Source organism: Procambarus clarkii, chromosome 65, assembly GCF_040958095.1.
Source record: "Procambarus clarkii isolate CNS0578487 chromosome 65, FALCON_Pclarkii_2.0, whole genome shotgun sequence".
NCBI lineage: Eukaryota > Metazoa > Arthropoda > Malacostraca > Decapoda > Cambaridae > Procambarus > Procambarus clarkii.
Window position 1 is genome coordinate 22,774,300 of NC_091214.1, and position 13,048 is coordinate 22,787,347.

The window sequence follows — 13,048 nt, forward strand, 5'->3', positions numbered from 1 at the left end:
GAGAGAGGCATGCTGGCTCCACAAGCATCATCACCGTCATATACAATTACTAAACAGTCGGAAACGTCGGAGAAAACTCTTGTCACTTCGGAAAGTTGACCAGGAGAAATTGTGAGTCACTACACACACACCTAATAGCCAGAACGCACTACTTGGCCTAGTATGCAAAGCCCGATTTGCCTAACAAGCCAAATTTTCATGAAATTAGATATTTTTCTAACAAGTTTTTTTTGTGTTGAATGATAAAGCTTGCCATAATATTATATATGATTTTATATGTTTTAATTTGAGGTAATTAGCGACCAGTTGACTCCCACACAGGGTGGCTGACTCCACATCACCCCCAGGGTAATTAGACCCCCACATCACCCCCAGGGTAATTAGACCCCCCACATCACCCCCAGGGTAATTAGACCCCCCACATCACCCCCAGGGTAATTAACCCCCGCATCACCGAGGTTGGTGAACCACCATGTTACAGCCATTTAACGTAACACAGTTGGTGAAACTGGTGTTAACTCAACAAGAATATTATCACACTCGACACACCATCTCGAATGACAACACTGGCCCATGGTCAACTGCTGGCTTAACAGTAGTTCCTCACGCCACACCCCCACGCCACACACACCAGCCCCACACACCAGCCCCACACACCAGCCCCACACACCAGCCCCACACACCAGCCCCACATACCAGCCCCACACCCCAGCCACACGCCACACTGTGGCCACCGACATCCACTCCTCTTTACACAGCCAGTATCTAAGTAGTTAATCTTTCACGGTGCAGCTTCCGGAACTATGTTACCACGAGGAGGGAGAGAGGGGAAAGAACGAGTGATGAGGGAGAGGCAGGAGAAGAGGGAGAGAGAGGGAGGAAACGGATGGGAATTGAAAGAGATGAAGCTGGAATAGGTGAGGAAGAGGGAAGAAAAAGAAAGGGAAAGACGGGGTAAGAGAAGGAGCGTGACAACATAAGCCACACACCCACCACTAACCCCAGTATCACACACCTGACACGACCCGCACACACCTGTATGTGTCCACTCCCCGGAGTGTCATCAGTGCCATAACCCCCCCCCCCCGTCCTCTCACCTCCCCAACACCTTAATGAACATCACCAAAATAGTTCACGCATCATCAAATTCTGGAGGTGTTTCAAACACACTCAACACTACGCTCGTCATTACACTCAACAACACGAGAAACTACGGGATCACCATAGCCCGTGCTACCTGGAAGTTTTTCTTCCAGGTAACGAATCTTAAACAACAACGTGTTTGCCACAGCCCTGGTTCCCAAACAGGGGTTCATCCCCCCCCCCCCTTTGCAACATATAGGGGGGGCGCCTTAAGTTGAGGTAGTAAACAGGTTATGATACCAGAGGGGGGTGGGGGTTGTTTACTGGGGTGTATGAGGGCATTAATAAAGACGCTATATGAAAAAAGGGGCTCTATGGCCATAGAGACTTTGGGAACCTGGTTGATGGGGTTCTGGGAGTTCTTCTACTCCCCAAGCCCGGCCCGAGGCCAGGCTTGACTTGTGAGAGTTTGGTCCACCAAGCTGTTGCTTGGAGCGGCCCGCAGGCCCACATATATATCCCTCCCTCCAGTGGCGGGCCAGCCAGCCAGCCTGACCAGATTACGAGCAGAACTTCAATATGAGAGATCAATATGACCCCGTCCAGTGCTGCCCTCTCTCTCTCTCTCCCCCTCCCTGGCCATCACTGCTTCGCTAAATAATAACCGTCAACACCTAATGACCTGGCAAGCTGTCAAGAGGGCAAGAGAACTATCAAGGAGAAAGTGCCAAGCCATTAAGACTGTATGGCACTGGGAAAGGAGGGAGGGGGTCAGGATAAGGATTTGGGATGGGACGGGGGGAAAGGGGAAGGAATGGTACCCAGAAAGCGCAGACACTGTATGACTCCAGAAAGCGCACACACACTGACTCCAGAAAGCGCAAAGACAGTGTACGACTCCAGAAAGAGCGCAAACACACCGTATGACTCCAGAAAGCGCACACACACTGACTCCAGAAAGCGCAAAGACAGTGTACGACTCCAGAAAGAGCGCAAACACACTGTATGACTCCAGAAAGCACAGAGACACACTATGACTCCAGCACTTGCAGCTACAAGATGATTTTGAAGTCATTAAGTCTCTCTAATATCTCTAAAGCAGGTCTTTAACTACCTCCTGAAACAACTCTAACTATCGCTCTGCATTACAAAATATAATCTGAAGTTGTAAGGGCTCTCGAACACTTTATGACAAACGGGATTCAAATTATCGCCTGATTCCTCATTAGCATACGTCAGGCTGCGAGCAGCCGCGTCCAACAGCCTGGTTGATCAGTCCGGCAACCAGGAGGCCTGGTCGACGACCGGGCCGCGGGGACGCTAAGCCCCGGAAGCACCTCAAGGTAGGTAGGTACATGCTATCACACCAATAGTGTGTTCTTGTATATAATAATAGTGGATATCTTAGGTACTAGTGTACTGACTCTAAGACTGCCCCCCATACTGTATGTAGGAACCGTATCTAGACCCCTCCCCCCTCCCTAATGCAGTCAGGTTTCGCTAACTCCCAGCCGGCCGGCCGACCGGCCTGATATCTATATATACCCACCCTGATATCTGTATATACCCACCCTGATATCTATATATATACCCACCCCTAATATCTGATATACCAGCCTGATATCACCACCCTGTTATCTGATGTTATATCACTCTATTGGAACTATATTATACTATATTATATATATATATATATATATATATATATATATATATATATATATATATATATATATATATATATATTATACTATTGGAACACGAGCCACTTTGCCACATTGTAGCTTCCAGCTTTACTGCTGCTAAACTCAAATCAAAATAAGGTTGTTATTTAAGCTTAACAGCCACCTACAAACGACTACATCGCTATTGCATTTGCAACTGGCATCGCAACGCTGAACTGCCACAGCGCTCACGACTATAAACCCCCGTATATAACCTCGGCCCGGGCACCAACAACTTGGCCGACACCGCAAGAATACCGTTAGCGCGCGTTGAAGCACGTGCAATGGCGCGCGCGCCAACAACTTGGCCGACACCATAAGAGTACCGTTCCCGCGCGTTGAAGCACGTGCAATGGCGCGCGCGCCAACAACTTGGCCGACACCGCAAGAGTACCGTTCCCGCGCGTTGAAGCACGTGCAATGGCGCGCGCGCCAAAACAAAAAATATGTCTGATAGCCTCTCACGCGGCACGAGAATAACAATAATAATTGTCAGCATTCTTGTGTCGGTCGGTTATCTTGGGTGTTCTATATTTGTTGTGTAAAAGGTCAGCTGAGGGACCTAACTGGGCCAGGGAGGTGGTTGTGTACGATAGCGTCTGGAGTCCAGTACTGGGGTGTGGTGGTGAAATTTGACGGTGGATAGCCACACACACACACACACACACACACACACACACACACACACACACACACACACACACACACACATACACACATACACACATACACACATACACACATACACACACACGTACGTACGTACGCGTTCGGGTACAACGGTGGCACGGAGGCGACAGGGGGGGGGGGGGGGCAGGGAGAGGAAAGAGGGGGGGTGCAGGGAGAGAAAAGAGAGGGGGTGCAGGGAGAGAAAAGAGGGGGGGTGCAGGGAGCCGAAAGAAGGGGGGTGCAGGGAAGCAAAAGAGGGGGGGGGGGAGGGGTAGACAACTATCTTCTTGAGTGTTATCTTGAGATAATTTCGAGGCTTTTAGTGTCCCCGCGGCCCGGTCCTCGACCAGGCCTCCTACACCCCCAGGAAGCAGCAGCCCGTGACAGCTGACTAACACCCAGGTACCTATTTTACTGCTAGGTAACAGGGGCATAGGGTGAAAGAAACTCTGCCCATTGTTTCTCGCCGGCGCCTGGGATCGAACCCAGGACCACAGGATCACAAGTCCAGCGTGCTGTCCGCTCGGCCGAACGCTCCCACAAACATTCTGCCTTGCCTCTCCTAACATTCAGAACAAGACACATGCACGAGGTTAATATCTGAACGATGAAAGGGAACAAAATGGCTACACGCTGCCCAATCGCTTAACAGATTGATTGATTGATGAAGATTAAGCCACTTAAAAGGTGGCATGGGCATGAATAGCCCGTAAGTGGTGGCCCTTTTGAGCCATTACCAGTATCAAGAACTGATACTGGAGATCTGTGGAGGTGCGACTGCACCCTGCGTGACGGGAGATGTATCCCGTCCGATCGCTTAACAACCCAGGCAACTCTAACATATGATAGTGTATTAAAGCACAGGTGGAGAGACGAGGCGTGCTGCTTGTATGCTTGGTGCAGATGGCAGCCATCAGTCACAGCCCCGCTCCTGTGCCAGGTAAGTCCACTACGGGCTCACCATAGCCCCGTGCTACTTGCCCCGCTAATGTGCCAGGTAAGTCCACTACGGGGCTCACCATAGCCCGTGCTACTTGCCCCGCTCCTGTGCCAGGTAAGTTCACTACGGGCTCACCATAGCCCCGTGCTACTTGCCCCGCTCCTGTGCCAGGTAAGTCCACTACGGGATCACCATAGCCCGTGCTACTTGCCCCGCTCCTGTGCCAGGTAAGTTCCACTACGGGATCACCATAGCCCGTGCTACTTGCAAGTTTTGGTTCCCAGCAGCTGAATCTGAAACAACCACAACAAAGGCAGCAGCAAGGTTCACTTGGAGGCGCGGCAGTAACCCAACACTGTCTGCCACTGCTCGGGGACAGACAGACTGTGTATGTGTGTGTACTCACCTGGTTGTGCTTGCGTGGGTTGAGCTCTGGCTCTTTGGTCCCGCTTCTCAACTGTCAATCAACTAGTGATTGTGTATGTGTACACACACACACACACACACACTGGGGGTTCGGTGGCTGAGTGGACAGCATGCTTGACACGTAATCCTGTGGCCCGGGTTTGATTCCCGGCGCCGGCAAGAAAACAAAATGGGCAGTTTCTTTCACCCTGATGACCTATGTTACCTAGCGGTAAATAGGTACCCGAGAGTTAGACAGCTGTTACGGGCAGCTTCCTGGGGATGTGGGTGTGGAAAAAATTAGTTAGTAGTTAGTAACAGTTGATTGACGGTTGAGAGGTGGGCCGTAAGAGCCGAGCTCAACCCCCGCAAGCACAACTAGGTGAATACAACTAGGTGAATATACACACCATCTGGCACCCACCTGCTGTGGCCTGTGCGCCATCTACAGTCTCTCTACTGCGCCATCTACAGTCTCTCTACTGCGCCATCTACAGTCTCTCTACTGCGCCATCTGCAGTCTCTCTACTGCGCCATCTACAGTCTCTCTACTGCGCCATCTACAGTCTCTCTACTGCGCCATCTACAGTCTCTCTACTGCGCCATCTACAGTCTCTCTACTGCGCCATCTACAGTCTCTCTACTGCGCCATCTACAGTCTCTCTACTGCGCCATCTACAGTCTCTCTACTGCGCCATCTACAGTCTCTCTACTGCGCCATCTACAGTCTCTCTACTGCGCCATGTAAGGCAGCTCTGGGGATTTACACCGAAATGGAGCGGAATTAAACAGGTTTACGTGCGACCAGGAGACAAGTGCCCTTGACTAGATGACTGATTAAGCCGCCCAATAGAGGTGGCACGGGCATGAATAGCCCGTAATCCCTTGTCTAGAAATCTGTTCCCTATTTATATTCAGGTGACTAGAGGGTACTGATCCCAGGAGTGCCATAGGGGGGAGTTTCTAGCTTATCTTGAGGTTATCTTGGGATAATTTCGGGGCTTTAGTGTCCCCGCGGCCCGGTCCTCGACCAGGCCTCCACCCCCAGGAAGCAGCCCGTGACAGCTGACTAACACCCAGGTACCTATTTTACTGCTAGGTAACAGGGGCATAGGGTGAGAGAAACTATTCTCTCTCTCCGGCGCCCGGGATCGAACCCAGGATCACAAGTCCAGCTTAGTTAACGAGCCAAACTGGAATATCGAGTACGCTATATTTCCAGCTAGTTTATTGACGAAAAGAACGGTTGCTTATAAAGGATCAAACCCCCAACCACTTGGGCTGGACGGTAGAGCCACGGTCTAGCCGTCATGCAGGTCGGCGTTCCATCCTCGACCGTCCAAGTGGTTGGGCACCATTCCCCCACATAATGAGTATATGGGGCATTATAAATGTATACGGAACCATATACATTCAGCGGCACGTGTATCGATATGTCACATATCGGGGGAATTAAGACAAAAAGTGTGTTTGTTAATGTGTCGTGTTAACAACACATTAGGGCCACGAGAAGTGAGGTAACTGAATTTGAAATTTGAATTTGAAATAAGTTTATTAAGGTAAAATACACACAAAGGGATGAGGTAGGTCAAGCTATTCTCACCTTGCTGTGAGGTAACTGATAGGGGGATTTGTTGGCCTGTATATGCGAATATGTAGTAGCAGCGTTTTTTTGTAGTGTGGCAGGTGGTTGTGTAGACTAATAACATCACCCTGTAATCATTGCACACCCGTGCATGCATTACACGAGCCTGTTACAGTTATGCGAGCCCAGGGATAGATTCACGAAGCAGTTACGCAAGTACTTACGAACGTGTACATCTTTCCTCCATCTTTGACGGCTTTGGTTACATTTATTAAACAGTTTACGAGCATGAAAACTTGCCAATCATCTGTTGTTATTGTTATAAACAGCCTCCTGGTGCTTCGGAGCTCATTAACTGTTTAATAATTGTAAACAAAGCCGCCAAAGACTGGGAAAAGATGTACAGGTTCGTAAGTGCCTGCGTAACTGCTTCGTGCTTCTGGCCCCAGGTTCGTAAGTGCTTGCGTAACTGCTTCGTGAATTTGGCCCCAGGTTCGTAAGTGCTTGCGTAACTGCTTCGTGAATCTGGCCCCAGGTTCGTAAGTGCTTGCGTAACTGCTTCGTGAATCTGGCCCCAGGTTCGTAAGTGCCTGCGTAAGTGCTTCGTGAATCTGGCGTCCCTCTCTCCGGCAGGCGAACGCACTAGTACGGAAACCTGTTTACGTATTCACACACACATCCGGGCATGGTAATTCCTCAGGTGATGTAGAGAATATTAAGTAGTTGCGAGAGCATTTGCAGCAAACTGCACCAATATCAAGATTTTTGGCTACTATGGAGGGTATCTTGAGGTTATCTTGAGATAATTTCGGGGCTTTTTAGTGTCCCCGCGGCCCGGTCCTCGACCAGGCCTAAACCCCCAGGAAGCAGCCCGTGACAGCTGACTAACACCCAGGTACCTATTTTACTGCTAGGTAACAGGGGCATAGGGTGAAAGAAACTCTACCCCATTGTTTCTCGCCGGCGCCCGGGATCGAACCCAGGACCACAGGATTACAAGTCCAGCGTGCTGTCCGCTCGGCCCAATGTTGTGTCTATGATTAAAGATGCATTTAATGCCAGATCAAAATATAAACCTATAAGGTCTGTATGCCATTAAACTCATTGTTCCTAATCTTTAGTCACGCAGTATACTTTTGTTGCGAGAAACTGATCACAGAACTTGGTTTATTGACCGTCAATTGAGAGAAATGTATAGTTATAAATTGTTTTGAAACATTCAAATCAAATATCTGGATCCGTGGATCCTAAAAACAAGTAACTTTGCGATCTAGGCTTTTGTACTCAGGGTGTGTGTGAGTGTACTCACCTAACACTGCTTGCGGGGGTTGAGCTCTGGCTCTTTGGTCCCGCCTCTCAATTGTCAAGTGTATATATATATATATATATATATATATATATATATATATATATATATATATATATATAATATATATAATATATATAATATATATAATATATATATATATATATATATATATATATATATATATATATATATATATATATATATATATATATATATATATATATATATATAGGGTTTGTCTGCTAAGTATTTAAGGTCCCTGCACTATGAACTGTGAATGAGAACTCTGACCCAAAAGCAAAACGTGACCAAAATCATAATAGTCAGATAAAACGGTTTCGTTTATAAACACAGGCCTAATATACTATATCCTGGACGACCTAACCGATAAGAGGACAAAATCGGAGTCATGGTTGTCACGCTAACGATATACGATAAAGAGTTTAGGCCCGGGCTTAATTACTGTTTGGTGATACGTAATTAAGTGGACACTAATGATTGTTTTGTGAACAGGGGTGAAAAGTTAAGCGGGTCTCGAACCCAGTCCAAATAGCTGACGTGTGGTGAAGCCAGTGCGATGTGGAAGAAAATGCAAGATTGAACCAGTGAAGAGCAGAGGTGCCATAGGCACAATCAGAGAACACTGTATAAACATCAGAGGTCCAGTGAAGAGCAGAGGTGCCATAGGCACAATCAGAGAACACTGTATACACATCAGAGGTCCAGTGAAGAGCAGAGGTGCCATAGGCACAATCAGAGAACACTGTATACACATCAGAGGTCCAGTGAAGAGCAGAGGTGCCATAGGCACAATCAGAGAACACTGTATCAACATCAGAGGTCCAGTGAAGAGCAGAGGTGCCATAGGCACAATCAGAGAACACTGTATACACATCAGAGGTCCAGTGAAGAGCAGAGGTGCCATAGGCACAATCAGAGAACACTGTATCAACATCAGAGGTCCAGTGAAGAGCAGAGGTGCCATAGGCACAATCAGAGAACACTGTATCAACATCAGAGGTCCAGTGAAGAGCAGAGGTGCCATAGGCACAATCAGAGAACACTGTATACACATCAGAGGTCCAGTGAAGAGCAGAGGTGCCATAGGCACAATCAGAGAACACTGTATCAACATCAGAGGTCCAGTGAAGAGCAGAGGTGCCATAGGCACAATCAGAGAACACTGTATAAACATCAGAGGTCCGCGGTTGTTCAACGTCCTCCCAGCGACTATAAGAAATATTGCCGGAACAACCGTGAACATCTTCAAGAGAAAACTGGACGGTTTTCTAAGAGAAGTTCCGGATCAGCCGGGCTGTGGTGGGTACGTGGCCCTGCGGGCCGCTCCAAGCAACAGCCTGGTGGACCAAACGCTCTCAAGTCAAGCCTGGCCTTGGGCCGGGCTTGGGGAGTAGAACTCCCAGAATCCCATCAACCAGGTATGCCTCTATGCAGCCCATCCTCATGAACAAAGGCTAAAGTCCATTCCATCCACCCGCCAACCCCCTGTTAATGAATGAAAAACGGTTTACACACGACTCACAACTGATGACGTCCGAACATTTCCGAAACAAGTGCTTCACTGGCGACTGGTGTTCGAACCACAACGCTGTAAATGCTTCACCCACGTACTACAAATCATCGCCAACAGAACCTAAACACCTAACCTAACCTATGCCTAAATATGCGCAGTATGCTAATTCAGAACAATATTAATTTATATTTAAGACAAAATTCCTGTTCTGAATGAACAGCATGTTAAAAATTGATGAATCCGACTTTGGGCTCGACCGCTGGATGGAATGGACTTTATCTGAGGATGACTTGCTTGCGCTATGCCCCCAGGGACTCCCCCTACCTCCCCCCCCCCACTAGTTGTGTTGACCAAGTACATCACAATGCTGAAATGTAAACATGCCCTAGAAAATCAGCACGAGCCATAAGGAGGAGGATTCGAACCCACGTGATTTCTTAATGCATGTCAACATCCACAACGAGCGCCGGTACACTCATTATAATCAATAGACATTGATTGTTATTGATAAGACATGTTAAATTGATTGTTAAAAATTAAATAACTTGTTATTGATTGATAGACATATTAAAGCTTAACAACCGAATTGGATTATGCTGCGATTACATTAATCGCTTAAGCTTAATGATACAACTACTTTGGGAGCGTGAAAGACTTTCCTGTTCCCCAGCTGTCCAAATAATAATCCTTTCACCTGTATAAAATACCTGGGTTAATTAGCATAACAATTTGTACAGTATTCACATGGTTGCAAGAGCCGGAACTGACACGTATTTTGCGAGCATTAAGAGCCGGAACTGACACGTATTTCGCGAGCAGTAAGAGCCGGAATTGACACGTATTTTGCGAGCAGTAAGAGCCGGAACTGACACGTATTTCGCGAGCAGTAAGAGCCGGAATTGACACGTATTTTGCGAGCAGTAAGAGCCGGAACTGACACGTATTTTGCGAGCAGTAAGAGCCGGAACTGACACGTATTTTGCGAGCAGTAAGAGCCGGAACTGACACGTATTTTACGAGCAGTAAGAGCCGGAAATGACACGTATTTCGCGAGCATTAAGAGCCGGAACTGACACGTATTTTGCGAGCAGTAAGAGCCGGAACTGACACGTATTTTGCGAGCAGCAAGAGCCGGAACCGACACGTATTTTGCGAGAAGTAAGAGCCGGAACTGACACGTATTTTGCGAGCAGTAAGAGCCGGAACTGACACGTATTTTGCGAGCAGCAAGAGCCGGAACCGACACGTATTTTGCGAGAAGTAAGAGCCGGAACTGACACGTATTTTGCGAGCAGTAAGAGCCAGAACTGACACGCACTAATACTGTCGTAAGAAGCATGTTGACACACGACACCTCAGAGACACTGAGTTTCAAGTTATTTCTTTCCCTTATTTCCGTGCCTCTTGGTTCTCTTCTCTTCCCATTCTTCGCTTTATCTTTCCCACCGCTGTCACCATCCCTCTATTGTCACCTTCCCTTCCCCTTCATTTTCTGTGTCTTGACATTCCCCCTCTCGCCTCTTTCATGGAACTTTGTCCCTTCTCATTCCTCCTCTCCCTTCCTCCCTCCCTCCCTCCCCCCCCCCCCTCTTTCTCTCTCTCTCTCTCTCTCTCTCTCTCTCTCTCTCTCTCTCTCTCTCTCTCTCTCTCTCTCTCTCTCTCTCTCTCTCTCTCTCTCTCTCTCTCTCTCTCTCTCTCTCTCTCTCTCTCTCTCTCTCCTCTCTCTCTCTCTCTCTCTCTCTCTAATAACTTCCCCTTCCCTCATACAAGGCGCATACACGAGAATGACGATGAAAGAAAGTGTGGATAGAGTAGTGTGGGGGAGAGGGGGGTGAGAGGGGGGGGGTCATAATCACAATATTGATCGGGGTCCTCCGTAGAACAGGTGACGAACACCGCACCACCATCCAACCCACCACCTTGTAGATATAGCCTGGTCACCCACCCTCCAACACCACCACCACCATCGCTAGCAGGCCTACCACCATCGCTAGCAGGCCTACCACCATCGCTAGCAGGCCTACCACCATCGCTAGTAGGCCTACTACCACAGTACAAGTGACAGGATGAACAACCCAGCGGGTTTTCTTCCTATTGGGGAGTGTTGTACATGCTGCTATGGCGGTGTGTCCACTCACAAGATGAGTGGCGCTGCCCAATAAACTCGCCCCTCGGGGCAAAATTTAAAAAAAAAATTTACCACAGTACCCACAGTACCAGCAACACTAAACACCGTCTGGTGGTAGTGCTGATCTAAACTCGAGCCTGCAATCTCTCTCGCGTCATGTAATAACATACGGATGCCAATTAACCACTGGAACCAAAATGTGTTCCGCCCGCCCGCCCTCCATGTGAACCCCAGGATAGAGATGCTCGCGAAGAGGATATGCACCGACCGTGCCTTGGGAACGGAGGGATGGAGGGGATGGAGGGGATGGCGGGAAGGAGGGGATGGAGGGGAAGGAGGGAGAGGATGGAGGGGATGGAGGGACAGCCTGAAAATAACCAGGCAATGTGTCAATGGTAATGACCCCACTGGTGGAAATAGACGACCAAGCAATACCTGCCGCCACACCTATACCACCATTATCCTCACTTTAATAAGACTATCAAAATCCTCAGATTAGGCAAATTTGTAATTAATTTTGTCAATAAACATGTTAATAATAATAATAACCGTCTCAAACAATGACATACACAAATGTTGACTTTTACAATACCCGGAGAAAATGACAAATATGGAATAGTGTCCCACTCGTCGAATAAAAATGTATTAAAAATAAATAACTATTCCAGAAGGAAGGGGAAGGAACTATCACGTATGAAACTGGTGATTGGGGGTTATCTTGAGATGGTTTCGGGGCTTAACGTTCCCGCGGCCCGGTCCTCGACCAGGCTGCCTTTCTGTCACCCCCCCCCACCCCCTGCCCCCCAGGAAGCAGTCCGTAGCAGCTGGCTATCTCCCAGGTACCTATTTACTGCTAGATGAACAGGGGCATCAAGGGTGAAAGAAACTCTGCCCATTTGTTTCCGCCTCCGCCGGGAATCGAACCCGGAACCTCAGGACAACGAATCCCGAGTGCTATCCACTCAGCTGTCAGGCCCCTGGAGGAGAAGACCGGGATGATGCTACGGCTGAACGAGATGTGGCCGAGATAGCAGTAATGAGGACGGCTAGGCCCGGGTTCTCCCTCACCCCCCCCCTCCTCCCAACGGGGTCGCAGCCTCCCAATACCACCACCGTCCAGGGATGATACCATCATCCCGAATCCCGTATGGATGATACCATCATCCATACAGCCTCACTCACCCGCTGGTGATGGCCTCCGGGGGGGGGGGTAGGAGAGGTGGAGGAGGCAAGGAAATAAGACTGGAGAAGGGATGGGCGGATTCGAAGGGAGAGGGATGGGGATGGACGAGATGGAAGGTACTCACCTAACTGTGCTTGCGGGGGTTGAGCTCTGGCTCTTTGGTCCCGCCTCTCGACTGGTAATGGCGTGTGATGGAGAGGCCGGGAGTGTAGTGATGGAGAAATGGATGACGAGATATTAATCTGGGGGACCGGATGAGCAGTCCATCCGTGGTGGCGGGGCTTGTGCTGACACCAGCCTCAATAAGGAGGAAGTCCTGCCAACTTCCTCTCCTCCCCCCCCCACGCACCCCCCCTCTCCATAACACCACACTCACCCTCCCCCCCCCACGCACCCCCCCTCTCCATAACACCACACTCACCCTCCCCACCCATTCCGGAGCCGGTTGGCCGAGAGGACAGAACGCTGGACTTGTGATTCTGTGGTCC

General features: G+C 49.0%; 1 protein-coding gene across 3 annotated transcripts in view; it reads right to left on the reverse strand.

Annotated features, from left to right (window-relative positions):
* The window catches only part of GckIII (Germinal centre kinase III), a 157,030-nt gene that overhangs the window by 111,274 nt on the left and 32,708 nt on the right, over nt 1-13,048 (reverse strand). The window lies entirely within an intron of this gene.